The sequence below is a fragment of the Saccoglossus kowalevskii genome, chromosome 18 (genome assembly GCF_978046115.1).
Source record: "Saccoglossus kowalevskii chromosome 18, keSacKowa6.1, whole genome shotgun sequence".
Taxonomy (NCBI): Eukaryota; Metazoa; Hemichordata; class Enteropneusta; family Harrimaniidae; genus Saccoglossus; species Saccoglossus kowalevskii.
In genome coordinates, this window is record NC_140658.1 from 28,773,023 (window position 1) to 28,792,924 (window position 19,902).

The 19,902-nt window shown below is 36.2% G+C and overlaps 1 protein-coding gene and 1 long non-coding RNA gene across 2 annotated transcripts in view; one reads left to right on the forward strand and one right to left on the reverse strand.

Annotated features, from left to right (window-relative positions):
* LOC102806896 (E3 ubiquitin-protein ligase MIB1) overlaps window positions 1-19,902 on the forward strand; it is a 148,136-nt gene that overhangs the window by 70,895 nt on the left and 57,339 nt on the right. The gene's annotated exons all lie outside the window — the stretch shown is intronic.
* LOC146732013 (uncharacterized) lies at window positions 4,556-6,226 on the reverse strand. Its single transcript, XR_014927073.1, has 2 exons — window positions 5,810-6,226; window positions 4,556-5,620 (listed from the first exon to the last, which is right to left on the reverse strand). It is a non-coding gene; the product is annotated as an uncharacterized LOC146732013 (long non-coding RNA).

Here is a 19,902-nt window from a genome sequence, read left to right on the forward strand (position 1 = left end):
ATGTGTTACCACATTGACAACCATAGCACTGTATGCTGTCCATAATGTATGGAGTACAATTTGTGTCCTCCAATGTGTTACCACATTGACAACCATAGCACTGTATGCTATCCATAACGTATGGAGTACAATTTGTGTGTCCTCCAATGTGTTACCACATTGACAACCATAGCACTGTATGCTGTCCATAATGTATGGAGTACAATTTGTGTGTCCTTCAATGTGTTACCACATTGACAACCATAGCACTGTATGCTGTCCATAATGTATGGAGTACAATTTGTGTCCTCCAATGTGTTACCACATTGACAACCATAGCACTGTATGCTATCCATAACGTATGGAGTACAATTTGTGTGTCCTCCAATGTGTTACCACATTGACAACCATAGCACTGTATGCTGTCCATAATGTATGGAGTACAATTTGTGTGTCCTTCAATGTGTTACCACATTGACAACCATAGCACTGTATGCTGTCCATAACGTATGGATGTACGTATTAAATACAAACAACTTGAAAATTCAAATCATGATAACATAATTGTCGTAAAAGGTATATTCTAGGACAAGTACTGGAATTGACACTAACTAGTCTAGACATTGCATGTATATAAATGTACATGTATGTCACTGTACTTTTTATATTTTACCTAACGGTATTCACTGTAAGCTTCATAATAGACTAATATGAATAAAATCACAATCATGACACAATATTGTATTCTACTCACTTTGCCTGACTTTACTAATTGCCTAGAATCTATGTAGTGTTCTACTCACTGTGCCTTACTTCAATGCCTAGAATCTATGTAGTGTTCTACTTACTGCCTCACTTCACTAATGCCTAGAATCTATGTAGTGTTCTACTCACTGTGCCTTACTTCACTAATGCCTAGAATCTATGTAGTGTTCTACTCACTGCCTCCCTTTACTAATTGCCTAGAATCTATGTAGTGTTCTACTCACTGCCTCACTTCACTAATGCCTAGAATCTATGTAGTGTTCTACTCACTGCCTCACTTCACTAATGCCTAGAATCTATGTAGTGTTCTACTCACTGCCTCACTTCACTAATGCCTAGAATCTATGTAGTGTTCTACTCACTGCCTCACTTCACTAATGCCTAGAATCTATGTAGTGTTCTATTCACTGTGCCTTACTTCAATGCCTAGAATCTATGTAGTGTTCTACTTACTGCCTCACTTCACTAATGCCTAGAATCTATGTAGTGTTTTACTTACTGCCTCACTTCACTAATGCCTAGAATCTATGCAGTGTTCTACTCACTGTGCCCTACTTCAATGCCTAGAATCTATGTAGTGTTCTACTCACTGCCTCACTTCACTAATGCCTAGAATCTATGCAGTGTTCTACTCACTGTGCCCTACTTCAATGCCTAGAATCTATGTAGTGTTCTACTCACTGTGCCTTACTTCACTAATGCCTAGAATCTATGTAGTGTTCTACTCACTGCCTCACTTTACTAATTGCCTAGAATCTATGTAGTGTTCTACTCACTGCCTCACTTCACTAATGCCTAGAATCTATGTAGTGTTCTACTCACTGCCTCACTTCACTAATGCCTAGAATCTATGTAGTGTTCTACTCACTGCCTCACTTCACTAATGCCTAGAATCTATGTAGTGTTCTATTCACTGTGCCTTACTTCAATGCCTAGAATCTATGTAGTGTTCTACTCACTGCCTCACTTCACTAATGCCTAGAATCCATGTAGTGTTCTACTCACTGTGCCTTACTTCACTAATGCCTAGAATCTATGTAGTGTTCTACTTACTGCCTCACTTCACTAATGCCTAGAATCTATGTAGTGTTCTACTCACTGCCTCACTTCACTAATGCCTAGAATCTATGTAGTGTTCTACTCACTGCCTCACTTCACTAATGCCTAGAATCTATGTAGTGTTCTACTCACTGCCTCACTTCACTAATGCCTAGAATCTATGTAGTGTTCTATTCACTGTGCCTTACTTCAATGCCTAGAATCTATGTAGTGTTCTACTCACTGCCTCACTTCACTAATGCCTAGAATCTATGTAGTGTTCTACTCACTGTGCCTTACTTCACTAATGCCTAGAATCTATGTAGTGTTCTACTCACTGCCTCACTTCACTAATGCCTAGAATCTATGTAGTGTTATACTCACTGCCTCACTTCACTAATGCCTAGAATATATGTAGTGTTCTACTCACTGCCTCACTTCACTAATGCCTAGAATCTATGTAGTGTTCTACTCACTGCCTCACTTCACTAATGCCTAGAATCTATGTAGTGTTCTACTCACTGCCTCACTTCACTAATGCCTAGAATCTATGTAGTGTTCTACTTACTGCCTCACTTCACTAATGCCTAGAATTTATGTAGTGTTCTACTCACTGCCTCACTTTACTAATGCCTAGAATCTATGTAGTGTTCTACTCACTGCCTCACTTCACTAATGCCTAGAATCGATGTAGTGTTCCACTGGCTGTGCCTCACTTCACTTCCCAATTTGCCTAGAATCTATGCAGTATTCCACTAACTGTGCCTCACTTCACCAATGCCTAGAATCTATGCAGTATTCCACTGACTGCCTCACTTCACTGATGCCTAGAATCTATGTAGTGTGCCACTGTCTCAAAAAGAGAATATTTTTTTGGGGGCTTTACAGCTAGCAGTTGAAATTTTTAGTAACGAGATCAACTTATTTGGCCATCATTATCATGGTTATTTGTGTGCATATGTGCAAACATTATCATAAATAAAGTAGACATGTATGTACATTTCAGGGTTTTACTAAACAAACTAATAAGTTTTCTACAAAAACAAACTTTTCCGGCAAATCATTTCCCAATAATTGTTAGATGCACATATAAATCAGGCACATCCTGTTTAGTTGTTATTATTATGATAATTATTATTTTAAAGTCCATAAAAATATTAAAAAAGGAAATACCAATTTATAAAAGAACAACACCCATAAACATCATCGGTCATACTGGCAAATATATTGCACGCCATGATGACTAAAATGTAGATTTAAAAACAATATCAGTGTTAATACATTTTAACCTCCTTAAAATATCTTTAATGTCCTACATGTATAATATGCTATATTTCAAAACTCTATATCTATTTCTATAATGCGATTTTAATATTTGTTATATCATGTCTGGTGTTCTTCTGCCCATGTCTGCTGTGGGCAAGAGTTCTCTTATCATTCTGTCATGTAACGTTAGTACATTTAATTTATTTCAGCTTTCTGCACGTTTTTGTAGAATGAATCAATTACCCTGTCTCATGTCGTTGGCTGTGCTATTACACACATGTACTTGTCCCTGAGATATGGAAAACAGATTTTACAAAATAATATACCCAGTTTTGTGATATCAAGCAAGTTAATATTATTAACTATGATTAATTTCCCTACAAACCTACAGTTGTAGCCCTTGCTCTCACATGCACAAAATAATTTTGTTAATGTTTTTTTAGCTCCGCTGTCGACTTATTTCAGCTCTTATGATGGCTGTCAGTTTGAACACTGTGATACAAGTGCACCCTTGTGTAAAAACTTTGTTCCCCTTAAGCACAGAGGCTTTTGGAAACTACAGTCTGAGCATAACTTAACATTTAGGTTGCCAAGGCTGGTCGTAATCTAGCTTAACTCTTTCAAAATCACAGTTACATATCTAAATTTTGCATAGTAATCTGCCAAAATACGTCTCATATTCGTAAATACTACATAAAATAAATTGACATTATTGATGACAATGACACTCACTGTAAATATTAATATAAATTTTTCTGGAAAAGCAAAACTAGCTGGATAGCCAGATATGGAATTAAGTTACATATGGACTTGTACTGGAGTTAAAAGTACATGTACTACACCTGTGATACTATTTGATGAGTATGGTATGAAATAGTGTTTTGCTGCTTAAATTCGCCATCTGGTCAAGTCAAGTTAATGTAAAAGTATATATGGGGCTGGCAAGTTAAATTTCTCAAGATGTCATTTTTGTTTGGTTTAATAGAGGTTGCTTAACAACTGAGAGGGCACTGTTGAAAATTACTAGTACCCTGTTCTCTGCATATGATGGTTAGAATCTGAACAAAAGTACAAACTAGATTAGATTACTGTATAGGGCTTAATTTTTAGTTTTATTAAACAGGGACTTATAGTTGTGCATCTGGAGCTTTATCTCAGACACCCCTGGACCAATTCTCTTAAAACCGCACACATGCTTAAAACCTTATCTGATATATAGAGGATCTCCAATGAGTGACCGTGTAATATTGTATTTATTAAACGAGTGTAGTAATTTTCATATGTTCCGAGCCTTTGGCGAGGAACATATGGAAATTACTACACGAGTTTAATAAATCCGATATTACACGGTCACGAATTTGAGATCCTATTTATCACATGTATTTTTTTTTTTTTTTAATTCAAAGCCAAATGTTTCCACTGTCGTCGGCAGCCGAAATCGACAACGCAAACACTGGGCGCATTGATTCAGTCGAACAAGTAAAAGTGAAGAGTCATTGAAGAGACAAAAGGGATCAAAAAGAACTTTAATAAAAGTCCAAACACCAACCTAGTTAGAATACGAATAAACAAATTACATTATTTTTAACTTAGACACTTAAAGCGAAAAACGAAAGCAATAAAAACTACTAAATACATCAAAAAGCTGTAGGAACTACAAGTATTTATCGGGGGTTTCCCCGTCACTCCATGACGTCATTGACATGGTCCACGAGATCAAACATGGAAGTCAACGCTGCGTCGATTGAAAGTTATTATTTAGTTCTCATCTGATGAAAGGAATCAAACACATACATCCGACGTCTTTTCGGTGGAATTGTTGAGCTATCAATGTTGGCAATGTTGTAATGTACGTGTACATTAAATACTCCGCCGGAAATGGGGCCTCCAAATATCGGTGTAGATTGTGAACTCAAGGTCAACTGGGACGCGATGTTACGCTGTGGCCGAGGTTGCATAACTTAAGGTATTGATGTTTGGCACGGGTTTGATGTGCTATAGTTAGGGGTGGCTACTTGATTATTTAAAATGCCAGAAATTTCTCTGTGTTGGTTTTCTGATATAGTGCTGTATGCATTCACGGACTGGATGTTACGATGACCGGAGATCTGCATTATTTGTCGCGGTGTCGGTGGTATATTTTGGTCACTTAATTTGTGGATGAGATGCTTTATGGCACTATGATTTGTGAGGCGTTTGTTTGGGGAAAATTTGTGTCGTTTCAGGTGACGTTCAAAGCTAGAAAGCATAGATCGTAAGGAAGTAGGCTCGTAGTCATCACCGCTCGGTTTACGGACACTGATAAAAAAATTGCATAGAATTGTTTCCAGTTCATTTGGAGGGATTTCGTGGATTTCTCTAGCTTCGTTTATTTCTGGTGTCTTCAAAAATTTGCCCAGTAATCTCATATCATATAGAGTTTTCTTGGCTGTGTTTTTGTTTTGTTGAGTTTCGATTGTTCGTCAGACATCGTCATCGGTGACTGGCACAAATCTACATGGTCGTGAAGGCCCGGCCTCGGCGCCGTCGCTGTCAGTGGTCTGTGCTGTCGCTTCACCCAAGGACGCATTTTCTGTGACGAAAAGAAATGTTACATTTGTTATTATAAATATAAAAATAAATTCATGTTGTGGAATCATTTTATTTAGTACTCGCAGTATTGTGATGTATTTTTACCCAATGCATTATGCGATCATACAATACGCCGAGTGATCATGATCTCAGTTTATCAGTTCTGACGAAAGAAAAAACGTAAACGTACCTTCACTTGGTCTTTCTTGCTCGTCATTCATAAATTCTGTCACGTCAATATCAAAAGTATTGACTAAGTCGCCCATATGTATCATGATTTCGAACGTTCGATCAGCTGAAGGTTTGTTTACTTTGAGATGCAAATTTGTACGATTGACAGCAGACGAAACATTATCATGCCCGAACTATTTTCGGGTTGGGAGAATTGAGACTGTGATTAATATCTTCAATTCTTTGTTTATTCAACAGCGATAAAATCAGAGATTATATAGAATCTAAAAATCTAATAAGTATAATATGTAATAATTTCTACATAATTTGTCATTAAAATCTGTCTCATCATAAGTGTTGCATAATTCAGTACTAACTTTACTGATTAGGTCAAAGGTGAAATTAGCTGTATTGGCCAATCACATCACAGACTTAAAGTGTGATGTCACTTTCAAAGTGTGTAATACTAAAAATATCACACGGGTGTTATTACACCGAAAGTGCATGATACATGTGATAAATACATTTTTAGTCCCTGTTCGGACGCAGTCAAACTTCACACATACATCATACATGATATTATACATATGCACATTTGTTTGTTGATCTGATTCAAGATGGCCCAATGGCGGCCAATATTGCGCTAAAACTCAACAAAATCAAGCATTTCTCGGCTGTTAACAGATGGATTTTGTTCAAACTTAATATATATATTAGACATTATAGGACCTTGATGCACATCATTTTGTTTCACAATTTGATTCAAGATGGCCAAATGGCGACAATTTTTGTGCTAAAAATCATCAAAATCAAGCATTTCTCGGCTGTTTACAGATGGATTTTGTTCAAACTTGGTATATACATTAGACATTATGGGACCTTGATGCAAATAATTTTGTTTTTCAGATAAGATTAAAAATAGCCGACTGATTGTTCAAATTTTAAATATTCATTATACATCATGTCATAGATAGACAGATATGTTGGTTTGACGATCCTATTCAAAATGGCCAAATGGTGGTCATTTTTGTGCTAAAAAATCATCAAATATCAAGCATTTATGGGTGGGTTTCGTTCAAACTTGGTACATACATTAGACATTACGGGTTCCTGATGCTCGTCATTTATTTTACAGATCGGATTCAAAATGGCTGTCTGGCGGCTAATATGTTTTAATTAATGGGCTTCTAGACCCATATTTCCGACTTTTTTTGACTGATTATATTCAAATTTTAAATATTCATTATACATCATGTCATAGATAAACAGATATATTGGTTTGACGATCCTATTCAAAATGGCTGAATTGTGGTCATTTTTGTGCTAAAAAATCATCAAATATTAAGCATTTCTGGCATTTATGGATGGATTTCGTTCAAACTTGGTACATACATTAGACATTACAGGTTCCTGATGCACGTCATTGTATTTTTCAGATTGGTTTCAAAATGGCTGACTGGCGGCCATTTTGTTTTAATGATTGGGCTTCTAGAGCCATATCTGTTAAATGCTTTGACTGATTATATTCAAATTTTATATATTCGTTATACATCATGTTATATATATACATGTATTCAAAATGGCTGATTTTGAATGCTGTTCCAGAGCAATATCTCAATATGGACAAGTACTTTTTTGACGATCAGATACAAATGTCAATCATTTTAATGTTAAAAAATCATATTCCTGACATGGTTATATTCCAGCTATATTACTATAAACAAAACTATGTATTTTAAATTTGACAACTAACGGGGACTGTGCCATGCTTGGCTTGTTGTATATGCATGTGCCAACAGACACTGTTCTGAAAAACACTAAAATCAGTTATTTTGACATGTCTGGAACCAGATCTTGGGCGTGCCACTTTGATTTATAAATTGAACTCAAAATGGCAGACAAGCTGCAATTTTGTTTTGACAAATGATGACTACCGCCTTTTAACTTAAAGTTATAGTATTGTTTGCCCACATATAAATTATAGAAAGTCTGTGTATGTCTTATACCAAACTACCGGGTAATAGCTTTTAACAAACAGCAATTACATTTTCAGCTCCGCTGTCGACTTTGTTGTTATTACATATATAGGTACTACATGTGGACCTCTCAGATTTGTTCAATTTGTGATGATAATTTTTCAATTTTGGTGAATATTTTTGTCATTTTTGGTAAAAAGTGATATTTTCGACTTCTTGTTAAAAACCACAAGTCTGATTGCTTTGATACTCTTCATATTGTTCATTTTATAATGATATCTTCAGTTCTTAATTGAAATGTGCATTGCTAACAGGGGAGCTATCTCAGCCGAAAGGCTGCTTGGTTATTTTTCATGTAAGTGTTATAGTCTCGGCAACTAATCAGAACTTGTGTTAGAGACTGTTTTCCATTGAGGTGTGCTACAAATTGGTTGTCATATTCTGTCAGATAGTTAGTTGCATTGTCATTTCTTTAAATGTAGTTTGAGGCAATATACTTTGACGACTAGAAGTAAAAGTAACCAAATCCTTGATCTACATGTCGTATTTTAATCAGAGCAGTCTTGTGGTTTACATTCGCATAAATCTCTACTCACGATAAGTCGATCATTGAAGGACAGCTGCCCATCACTCGCCCTATTGCTATCTATAAACTATCACTCTTTCAATGCCAAAGTTAATCTTTGTAAATTTTCACAAAATAAGCCAGCATATTTAAAAAAAAAAAAAAAAAAAAATTTTTGATCAACATGTGTATATAGCCAACATTATAGAAACACTATGTTCTGGCTCGAAATTAACAACAAAAATTATAGAATATGATATGAAAATAACAATGACTATTATAGCGGGGAAAACGACGGCATTTAATAGAGTTAAAATACATTCACACATTAATACATTCATAGTCTCTGGTAGAAAGCTTAAATGAGATAAATTTATCATATATTTTAAATTTGAGAAGAGGAGTATATCTCACTTTAAGTGACATTCAAATGCTATAACCTTTATTTTTAATCAGCCTTTATATGTATATCACACAGACAGCCTGTTGATAAAGAATTTCCACCAATTTGTATTTCCTATTATTATATTCATGATCATCTGTGCCTGTTTATTATACAGTACAATAAAATGAGTTCTTTGTGAAAGAGAAAATTAAATTGGTTTCCACAGGGTAGAATTTATTGTGAAGTTTGTCACATTGATTATTGCATTGATTATTAATGTACATGTAAATCCAATTGACCAAAAACATGTTAACACCTCACCTGTTGGTACAAATTTTTCTGATTTATTTTGGTTATCTATGGAGGGTTTCAGCAGGTGATGGGGTAACCTATTTCATATACAACCTGCAAGGCCATCTATATGTTAACTTTCACTATTCAAATTTGAGAGTCAGAAACTATGTTCATTTGGTCTGAAATTAACAAAGAAATTACAAGGAAATTTTTAACATGTTACACCAATATACTGGTTTGAAAAATGATCATGTTAAAAACATCAGAAAATATATTAGTTTCAATAATACATTTGGATACATTTCAAATATTGATAAAAGTACATTACTGTAATTATGTATAAATGAGTATCATTTTTTTGGTTACCATTTAGCCATAGCTTGTGTAAAACATGTTAATTCAAGTTCATGTACTCGGCACACAGGCTAGGATTCATGTAGTTGAATACACTGCTCCCTGCTGTTGCCATTTTTTCCTTTCATTCTGGCTATCCGTTGAAGCTTTCGTCAGGCGATTTGTTAAACATAATTAAAAATTTAAATGACATTTTCTTTCAATAATTTGATGAAGAATGAAAAAAAACAAATGTGGGCATTAGGCCAAAACAAAGACATTTCCGGTTAATCTATTTTCTAAAGTTCACATGTGGGCGTTTTATTTTTATTCGGGAATTGAGGGCCTTTCATTAGAGTTTTTTATGAAAACTGTTTTTTTTTGTTTTTTTTCTCTAAACTTCCCACACAATTTTGAAATGACCAAATAGCATTTACAATTTTGCATCAAGCCCTAACAATGAACTTTGTTAATGTATTGATAATAATAAATGCATGGCAGACACAGTTCAACTTATATCATGGTTGATTATTATCTTTTCTGAATTTTTGCAGTCAAAGACTTGCTTTGCTAACACCAAAAGTGTCAATTACAGAGACTTGAATGTCGTGTGTCAACAAATTGTACATTTAAGATTTCATGAATTGTGTCTAGTGTGACTGACATGTCTGCCCACGTACAGTGCTTCGTATGCTGATTGCATAATATGAATAAATGACGTCATTCAGGGCAGAACAGTGAGTTGTGTCTGCGTCATGCCCGTCATGGCGCTTCAATGCATCACTGATGCTCAGATTCGATAAACATGGTTGAAATGGCTTTTATTTTTTAGACTAAAAAATTAAACATTAATTAAACATTTCTTTAAGTATTTTTTTTCAGTTTTGTATATATGTAGGATGTCAAATCCCACTGTGCATTTCAAGTTTTTACATTGTTGTCTATGGGGAGTTTTATTGTCATGTGATACCTACAGGATTATTGATATTGGATGAGGTAAAATGTCTGTTTATAGTGTTCAAACTTCGGACACTGCTCTATTCATTTCACAATCAACAGTTCAATAATGTTAATTTTGCTTTTTGTTCCAGGGAAAATGAAAAAAATGACATGTTTTTTTCTGGTAATTTTGTTAAGATTATTTAAGAAAATACATGTTCATTCTTTTGAATACGTACATTAAAGGTTGATTTTGATCTATGAAACATCTTCTGAAACAATTATTTCCTCGTTCTATGGTGCTTCTGTCTTTGATATTAACGTCTTCATTCATGTATTTGTGGGTTTGTACCCCATGGCACAGTCATTGACATCATGATTAATACCTCGAGGCAAAATCAGGTTAACACTTCAGACAAAATACCTCAGGAAAACTTAGTTATGAACATATTGTTCATTACAGATAGTATTTTATAAGACAAGAGTATGTAACTTGTATGGTGATAGACGGTGAAGAAGCTTAATATACTGTGGAATACTTTATTTTCGCTTGGAATTAATTTTCGCTATTTTCTCTGAAAGAATGATTAAGTGAAAATGAAATCCAGCGAATATACCTTAAATTCCATACAACACACCCAAAAAGTCTTTTCAGCGAAAGTTAATTCTGGCTAAAATAAAGTATTTTACAGTACTTCTGAGAGTTCCATGTGTGTGTCAATTGAATGTATTTTAACCAATGGTGACGCAGAACCTATTACACAACTCGCATTCCCCTACTAATAATTATGTTGCTAACATGTGGTATTATTAGGAGCAATATATATATTTTTCAAGCACGTAGTTGCATCAGCACGAGAAAGAAAACGATCATGAAAAGTAGTGATGGAGGCCTATGAGATTAGTGGAGAACACAGTGCCTTCAGGATACATACTTGTTATTGTTGTGGAATATATACGATGTGGGGATTACTGTCAAACAGCAATTGATTTTCTTTGCTGAATTAATGACTCAACATATTTCTAAAACTAGCAGAATTTTAATATTTTCTGATTTCTTGCACTGAATTTGAACAATTGTACGTATAACTAGAATATCCACATTTGAGAATGGAATCACCTGGCAATTTTGCCATGGAATGTAAACAAAATGTTAACTCCTGGGCCCCACTTTTAGTGTAAAATATCGCATGTCTGAATAGTTTAGGAGTTTTGGATTTGTGCTCTGTGTGTCATTGTTATCTGTTGACCCTTGGTCAAATGATAACACTGGGTCAAAAGATATCATATGGTGGCGGTTGAATATTGCCATACATATATATTATGCAGTGTTATGCAGCAGGATTGTTTTGTAAGATTTTTGACTCAATTGTTAAACCTGTGTCATTATATGGTGCAGATCCTTGGGATGGTTGCCTAATTAATTCCTATAAGGGTTCTGGGAAAAATAAGTCACTAATTAACACTAATTCTTTTAAACATTGTTATGATCTGATCATTTTGAGGCAGACAATTGAGTTTGTACACAGGAAAGGTTCAAATATTACGCAATATTACATTATAATTCTTAACAGCAATATTTCCAGTTTGCTCTAAATAGTTAAGGTAGGTCATAGAAAGATGGGGGAGTTGGCAGGTAGTTTGTCCCACATACACACAATGTAGTAGGGCATTTTTAGCTTTTATCCTTTAATGTTTATTTCTTTTCCCGCCTGGCTCAAGATTGGAGTATGTCTGTGTGTGTCAGGTTTACATTGACTGATACAATCTGGGTTGATTGTACAGTGGTTATCGTGTTAGCCTTACATCAGGGAGGTTCTGGGTTTGTCCCGGGAGCCGACTGTTCATTCTGCAATATAATTTCAAATACAGTTTGCCCCGCCCTCACAAACACAAAGTATTAGGTTTAGTATAGGAAGACTGCTTTGCACTCATCGGCTTATGAGCACCTAAAACAGCAAAGTTAGGAGAGTCAGCAGAGACTTGACTTCTTTTGCTGGAAACGTCACCTGACACGAAAATATTAAAAAAAAAAAATTGATCGATGAATATGATATGTATTTAAAGCTATTAAACAGAATCTGTATTCCATGCAATACAGTCACAAACATTCATTTACTATAACATCTACTTTAGTTTCACTTAGCACCTGAATCAGTTGTTTAAATACATATAATGAAACTTGTCTGTGTCTACTCCATGTCCTGACTACAAAGCTTGATCTTTTTGCGCACTAAAATCAACTTTTTTCACCTCTCACTAATTAATATTGTATATTAGTTTTTCTACTCTTTTTTTTCAAAAATGTTGATTTGTACAGTACTTATCCCGCCTAACCTCTCGCTTTTATCGTTGTTTTTTTTCGATCGCTTATTGCTTAATTTCTGACCACTCGCTGCTTTCCGACCGGAAACCAACCGAATTGTTTTTGTTCGCTCGCTAGTAGTAAAATTTGCATTAATTTAAAAAAAAAAAAGTGCTTGTACCAGTATATTTACAGTATATAACAGTATATTGTCATTTTGGAACATGGAATTTTATTTAAATCAGATAATGAACGCTTACAATGTTAGCAATGTTTTGTATGCTGTAACAGACACAACTACAAAATAATGAGTGTATGATTTTCTACGTTGACCACTGTATTGATTTTTCGATCACTTGCTGAAACAGTAGGAAACATAAAGTACGCGAGCTAAATTACACATCAGCCTTATTTTATACATTGGATTAATCTCAGATAATTTAGGAGACTATAAAAACTTGTCTTAAAAGGTACAGTTCCACTACAGGGTGTCTGACTTAACCACTAAACCTAGCAGAGTTGGTTTTGTGTAGGTTTGACCATAACAATTAACCATAATTTTACCAATATGTAAATTTGTCTGAAAATTTGACGTTTTTATATATACATGTATTATGCCAATGTGTGAATATGTCAAAGCATGGCACAATCATTTATATAAAATAAACATTTAAACAAACACCTTCTGGCCAAACCATAATGCATAGTGTATGATTATCATCATGATAGAATTCCACAGTGGTCAGTGGAAATGCAATTTCCAATTTAACACTTAGCTTTTATTCGAGTGAAGACACAGTACTATTTGAAATGTACATTGTATTTTCCCATGTAATTTTGACTGAAAGGGGGAAATAGGCTTCTCTGTATTAGCCAATAGAGACCCCACCCCTTCTCTGTATTAGCCAATAGAGACCCCACCCCTTCTCTGTATTAGCCAATATAGACCCCTTCTCTGTATTAGCCAATAGAGACCCCTTCCCTGTATTAGCCAATAGAGACCCCTTCTCTGTATTAGCCAATAGAGACCCCTTCTCTGTATTAGCCAATAGAAACCCTTCTCTGTATTAGCCAATAGAGACCCCTTCTCTGCATTAGCCAATAGACACCCCTTCTCTGTATTAGCCAATAGAGACCCCTTCTCTGTATTAGCCAATAGAGACCCCTTCTCTGTATTAGCCAATAGAGACCCCTTCTCTGTATTAGCCAATAGAGAACCCTTCTCTGTATTAGCCAATAGAGACGCCTTCTCTGTATTAGCCAATAGAGACCCCTTCTCTGTATTAGCCAATAGAGACCCCTTCTCTGTATTAGCCAATAGAGACCCCTTCTCTGTATTAGCCAATAGAGACCCCTTCTCTGTATTAGCCAATAGACACCCCTTCTCTGTATTAGCCAATAGAGACCCCTTCTCTGTATTAGCCAATAGAGAACCCTTCTCTGTATTCGCCAATAGAGACCCCTTCTCTGCATTAGCCAATAGAGACCCCTTCTCTGTATTAGCCAATAGAGACCCCTTCTCTGTATTAGCCAATAGAGACCCCTTCTCTGTATTAGCCAATAGAGACCCCTTCTCTGTATTAGCCAATAGAGACCCCTTCTCTGTATTAGCCAATAGAGACCCCTTCTCTGTATTAGCCAATAGAGACCCCTTCTCTGTATTAGCCAATAGAGACCCCTTCTCTGTATTAGCCAATAGAGACCCCTTCTCTGTATTAGCCAATAGACACCCCTTCTCTGTATTAGCCAATAGACACCCCTTCTCTGTATTAGCCAATAGAGACCCCTTCTCTGTATTAGCCAATAGACACCCTTCTCTGTATTAGCCAATAGAGACCCCTTCTCTGTATTGGCCAATAGAGACCCCTTCTCTGCATTAGCCAATAGAGACCCCTTCTCTGTATTAGCCAATAGAGACCCCTTCTCTGTATTAGCCAATAGAGACCCCTTCCCTGTATTAGCCAATAGAGACCCCTTCTCTGTATTAGCCAATAGAGACCCCTTCTCTGTATTAGCCAATAGAGACCCCTTCTCTGTATTAGCCAATAGAGACCCCTTCCCTGTATTAGCCAATAGAGACCCCTTCTCTGTATTAGCCAATAGAGACCCCTTCTCTGTATTAGCCAATATAGACCCCTTCTCTGTATTAGCCAATAGACACCCCTTCTCTGTATTAGCCAATAGAGACCCCTTCTCTGTATTAGCCAATAGAGAACCCTTCTCTGTATTCGCCAATAGAGACCCCTTCTCTGCATTAGCCAATAGAGACCCCTTCTCTGTATTAGCCAATAGAGACCCCTTCTCTGTATTAGCCAATAGAGACCCCTTCTCTGTATTAGCCAATAGAGACCCCTTCTCTGTATTAGCCAATAGAGACCCCTTCTCTGTATTAGCCAATAGAGACCCCTTCTCTGTATTAGCCAATAGACATCCCTTCTCTGTATTAGCCAATAGACACCCCTTCTCTGTATTAGCCAATAGACACCCCTTCTCTGTATTAGCCAATAGAGACCCCTTCTCTGTATTAGCCAATAGACACCCTTCTCTGTATTAGCCAATAGACACCCCTTCTCTGTATTGGCCAATAGAGACCCCTTCTCTGCATTAGCCAATAGAGACCCCTTCTCTGTATTAGCCAATAGAGACCCCTTCTCTGTATTAGCCAATAGAGACCCCTTCTCTGTATTAGCCAATAGAGACCCCTTCTCTGTATTAGCCAATAGAGACCCCTTCTCTGTATTAGCCAATAGACACCCCTTCTCTGTATTAGCCAATAGACACCCCTTCTCTGTATTAGCCAATAGACACCCCTTCTCTGTATTAGCCAATAGACACCCCTTCTCTGTATTAGCCAATAGACACCCCTTCTCTGTATTAGCCAATAGAGACCCCTTCTCTGTATTAGCCAATAGAGACCCCTTCTCTGTATTAGCCAATAGAGACCCCTTCTCTGTATTAGCCAATAGAGACCCCTTCTCTGTATTAGCCAATAGAGACCCCTTCTCTGTATTAGCCAATAGACACCCCTTCTCTGTATTAGCCAATAGACACCCCTTCTCTGTATTAGCCAATAGAGACCCCTTCTCTGTATTAGCCAATAGACACCCTTCTCTGTATTAGCCAATAGAGACCCCTTCTCTGTATTGGCCAATAGAGACCCCTTCTCTGCATTAGCCAATAGAGACCCCTTCTCTGTATTAGCCAATAGAGACCCCTTCCCTGTATTAGCCAATAGAGACCCCTTCCCTGTATTAGCCAATAGAGACCCCTTCTCTGTATTAGCCAATAGAGACCCCTTCTCTGTATTAGCCAATAGAGACCCCTTCTCTGTATTAGCCAATAGAGACCCCTTCCCTGTATTAGCCAATAGAGACCCCTTCTCTGTATTAGCCAATAGAGACCCCTTCTCTGTATTAGCCAATATAGACCCCTTCTCTGTATTAGCCAATAGACACCCCTTCTCTGTATTAGCCAATAGAGACCCCTTCTCTGTATTAGCCAATAGAGAACCCTTCTCTGTATTCGCCAATAGAGACCCCTTCTCTGCATTAGCCAATAGAGACCCCTTCTCTGTATTAGCCAATAGAGACCCCTTCTCTGTATTAGCCAATAGAGACCCCTTCTCTGTATTAGCCAATAGAGACCCCTTCTCTGTATTAGCCAATAGAGACCCCTTCTCTGTATTAGCCAATAGAGACCCCTTCTCTGTATTAGCCAATAGACACCCCTTCTCTGTATTAGCCAATAGACACCCCTTCTCTGTATTAGCCAATAGAGACCCCTTCTCTGTATTAGCCAATAGACACCCTTCTCTGTATTAGCCAATAGAGACCCCTTCTCTGTATTGGCCAATAGAGACCCCTTCTCTGCATTAGCCAATAGAGACCCCTTCTCTGTATTAGCCAATAGAGACCCCTTCTCTGTATTAGCCAATAGAGACCCCTTCTCTGTATTAGCCAATAGACACCCCTTCTCTGTATTAGCCAATAGAGACCCCCTTCTCTGTATTAGCCAATAGAGACCCCTTCTCTGTATTAGCCAATAGACACCCCTTCTCTGTATTAGCCAATAGACATCCCTTCTCTGTATTAGCCAATAGACACCCCTTCTCTGTATTAGCCAATAGACACCCCTTCTCTGTATTAGCCAATAGACACCCCTTCTCTGTATTAGCCAATAGAGACCTCTTCTCTGTATTAGCCAATAGAGACCCCTTCTCTGTATTAGCCAATAGAGACCCCTTCTCTGTATTAGCCAATAGAGACCCCTTCTCTGTATTAGCCAATAGAGACCCCTTCTCTGTATTAGCCAATAGAGACCCCTTCTCTGTATTAGCCAATAGAGACCCCTTCTCTGTATTAGCCAATAGAGACCCCTTCTCTGTATTAGCCAATAGAGACCCCTTCTTTATATTTAAATGTGATGTGAAGATCTTCCAGGAAAAATGTTTTATAAACATTCCTTCTCGAAAAATGAATACACTGTATTTTTAGTAATCTATGCAAGCCAAATGGCTAATTATGGAGATTCACTTTTAGCCACAAAATTAGCCACTACGTAAGTAATTGGTTGCGGAAATACTGAGTCTGTACATCTCTATATTCTGAATAATGAGTGGTTGGTGTTCAATATAGACATATCCCATAATATATATAGATTTAGTACATGTATGATTCCTGAATTGAAACCTTACAACTATCATGGTACTCCTATCAAATCTCAAAAATTGCCTCGCTCAAGTAAAATGAAAGTAATATTCTCTTAAAGATCAAATTATGAAATAGAATATAAAAGTATACATAGTGTCTTACAAGTATTCATTTCACATTGCTGGAAAAATTAGTTCATTGCAAAGGATGCTGGGAAAATCACCATAGAGGGCGCTGCAACATTAATAGCAGTTCAAAATTGTCTTATTCCTAAAATTTCAATCACATACAATGTATGCATAGAGTTTGGTTTCTTACAAATCTTTTGAAATCATATAATTGTCATAAATGTTTCAAATTGGAGTAGCAATATACTGTTGTACTGAAACTAATGTTTCAGATTCCGTTTGTCCGTCCATCATTATTTCTTGGAAATGCCTGAACTGATTTTATTCAAAGCTGGTACAAAAACAAGTCAACAAATACAATAATATTTCGATAACCTTCGACGTACTGGCAACCATTTTTGTAAAAAAAAAACACTCTAAAAATCAACAGTTCATTAACCATTTCACAGGCATACCATGAATGATTTTATTCAAAGCTGGAACAAAAACAAGTCATAAAAGATTACATATGCACATCAATTTGTTTATGATTTGGATAACCTGTGACGTACTGGCAACTATTTTTGTAAAAAAAAACACTTTAAAAATCAACAGTTCCTTAACCATTTCACAGGCATACCATTTTGCTTGAATTTGGTACAAAGACAAGACATAATTGGGCAAAATGTTGTCTTCAGTTGTTTTTGAACTTCAAGAAATTCACTTCTTTTGTGATTTAATTAAAAATGGCTGACTGGTTGCCATGCTGATTTTATTTTAAGATGTTCTTAACCATTTCCCTGCTAATTGATTTTTTATGAAATCAGAATGATCTTATTCACAGGATATGTCACTTTGAGTGAACAAAACTGTACATCTCATTATTTATAATTGACACAGTCCCTAAAACTGAACAGGGACTATGACATTGACAATGTCTTGTTCACAATAATCCATGGCTGAATATGTACTTAAATTATGCTGTGTATCCATGTTGTATAACACCTATTTATTGCTTACTACCATTACAATTGTTTTTATCAAGGAGCCTGAAGCCACCTCTCTGTCAGTGTATTCAATTGATTTTTCCTTTGAGGCATCAAAAAGTCCTTCTCATGCTTGATTTGACTTGGAATGAAATGATTATTTGCATGCAAGTCATGTCAAGTTATCAGTCAGTCCTGCACAATCTTTACCAGTTAAAATTTTGACAATGCTTCCCTGAACCAATGATGTGTGATATCAAGACATTTTGACACAATACTTCTCTGAACCAATGATGTGTGATATCAAGACATTTTGACACAATACTTCTCTGAACCAATGATGTGTGATATCAAGACATTTTGACACAATACTTCTCTGAACCAATAATGTGTGATATCAAGATATTTTGACACAATACTTCTCTGAACCAATATTGTGTGATATCAAGACATTTTGACACCATACTTCTCTGAACCAATGATGTGTGATATCAAGACATTTTGACACAATACTTCTCTGAACCAATGATGTGTGATATCAAGACATTTTGACACAATACTTCTCTGAACCAATGATGTGTGATATCAAGACATTTTGACACAATACTTCTCTGAACCAATTGTGTGTGATATCAAGACATTTTGACACAATGCTTCTCTGAACCAATGATGTGTGATATCAAGACATTTTGACACAATACTTCTCTGAACCAATGATGTGTGATATCAAGACATTTTGACACAATACTTCTCTGAACCAATGATGTGTGATATCAAGACATTTTGACACAATACTTCTATGAACCAATTGTGTGTGATATCAAGACATTTTGACACAATACTTCTCTGAACCAATTGTGTGTAATATCAAGATATTTTGACGCAATACTTCCATGAACCAAAGGTGTGTGATATCAAGATATTTTGACACAATACTTCTCTGAACCAATGATGTGTGATATCAAGACATTTTGACACAATACTTCTCTGAACCAATTGTGTGTAATATCAAGATATTTTGACGCAATACTTCCATGAACCAAAGGTGTGTGATATCAAGACATTTTGACACAATACTTCTCTGAACCAATGGTGTGTAATATCAAGACATTTTGACACAATACTTCTCTGAACCAATGATGTGTGATATCAAGACATTTTGACACAATACTTCTCTGAACCAATGGTGTGTGATATCAAGACTTTTTGACACAATACTTCTCTGAACCAATTGTGTGTAATATCAAGATATTTTGACGCAATACTTCCATGAACCAAAGGTGTGTGATATCAAGACATTTTGACACAATACTTCTCTGAACCAATGATGTGTGATATCAAGACATTTTGACACAATACTTCTCTGAACCAATTGTGTGTAATATCAAGATATTTTGACGCAATACTTCCATGAACCAAAGGTGTGTGATATCAAGACATTTTGACACAATACTTCTCTGAACCAATGGTGTGTAATATCAAGACATTTTGACACAATACTTCTCTGAACCAATGATGTGTGATATCAAGACATTTTGACACAATACTTCTCTGAACCAATGGTGTGTGATAT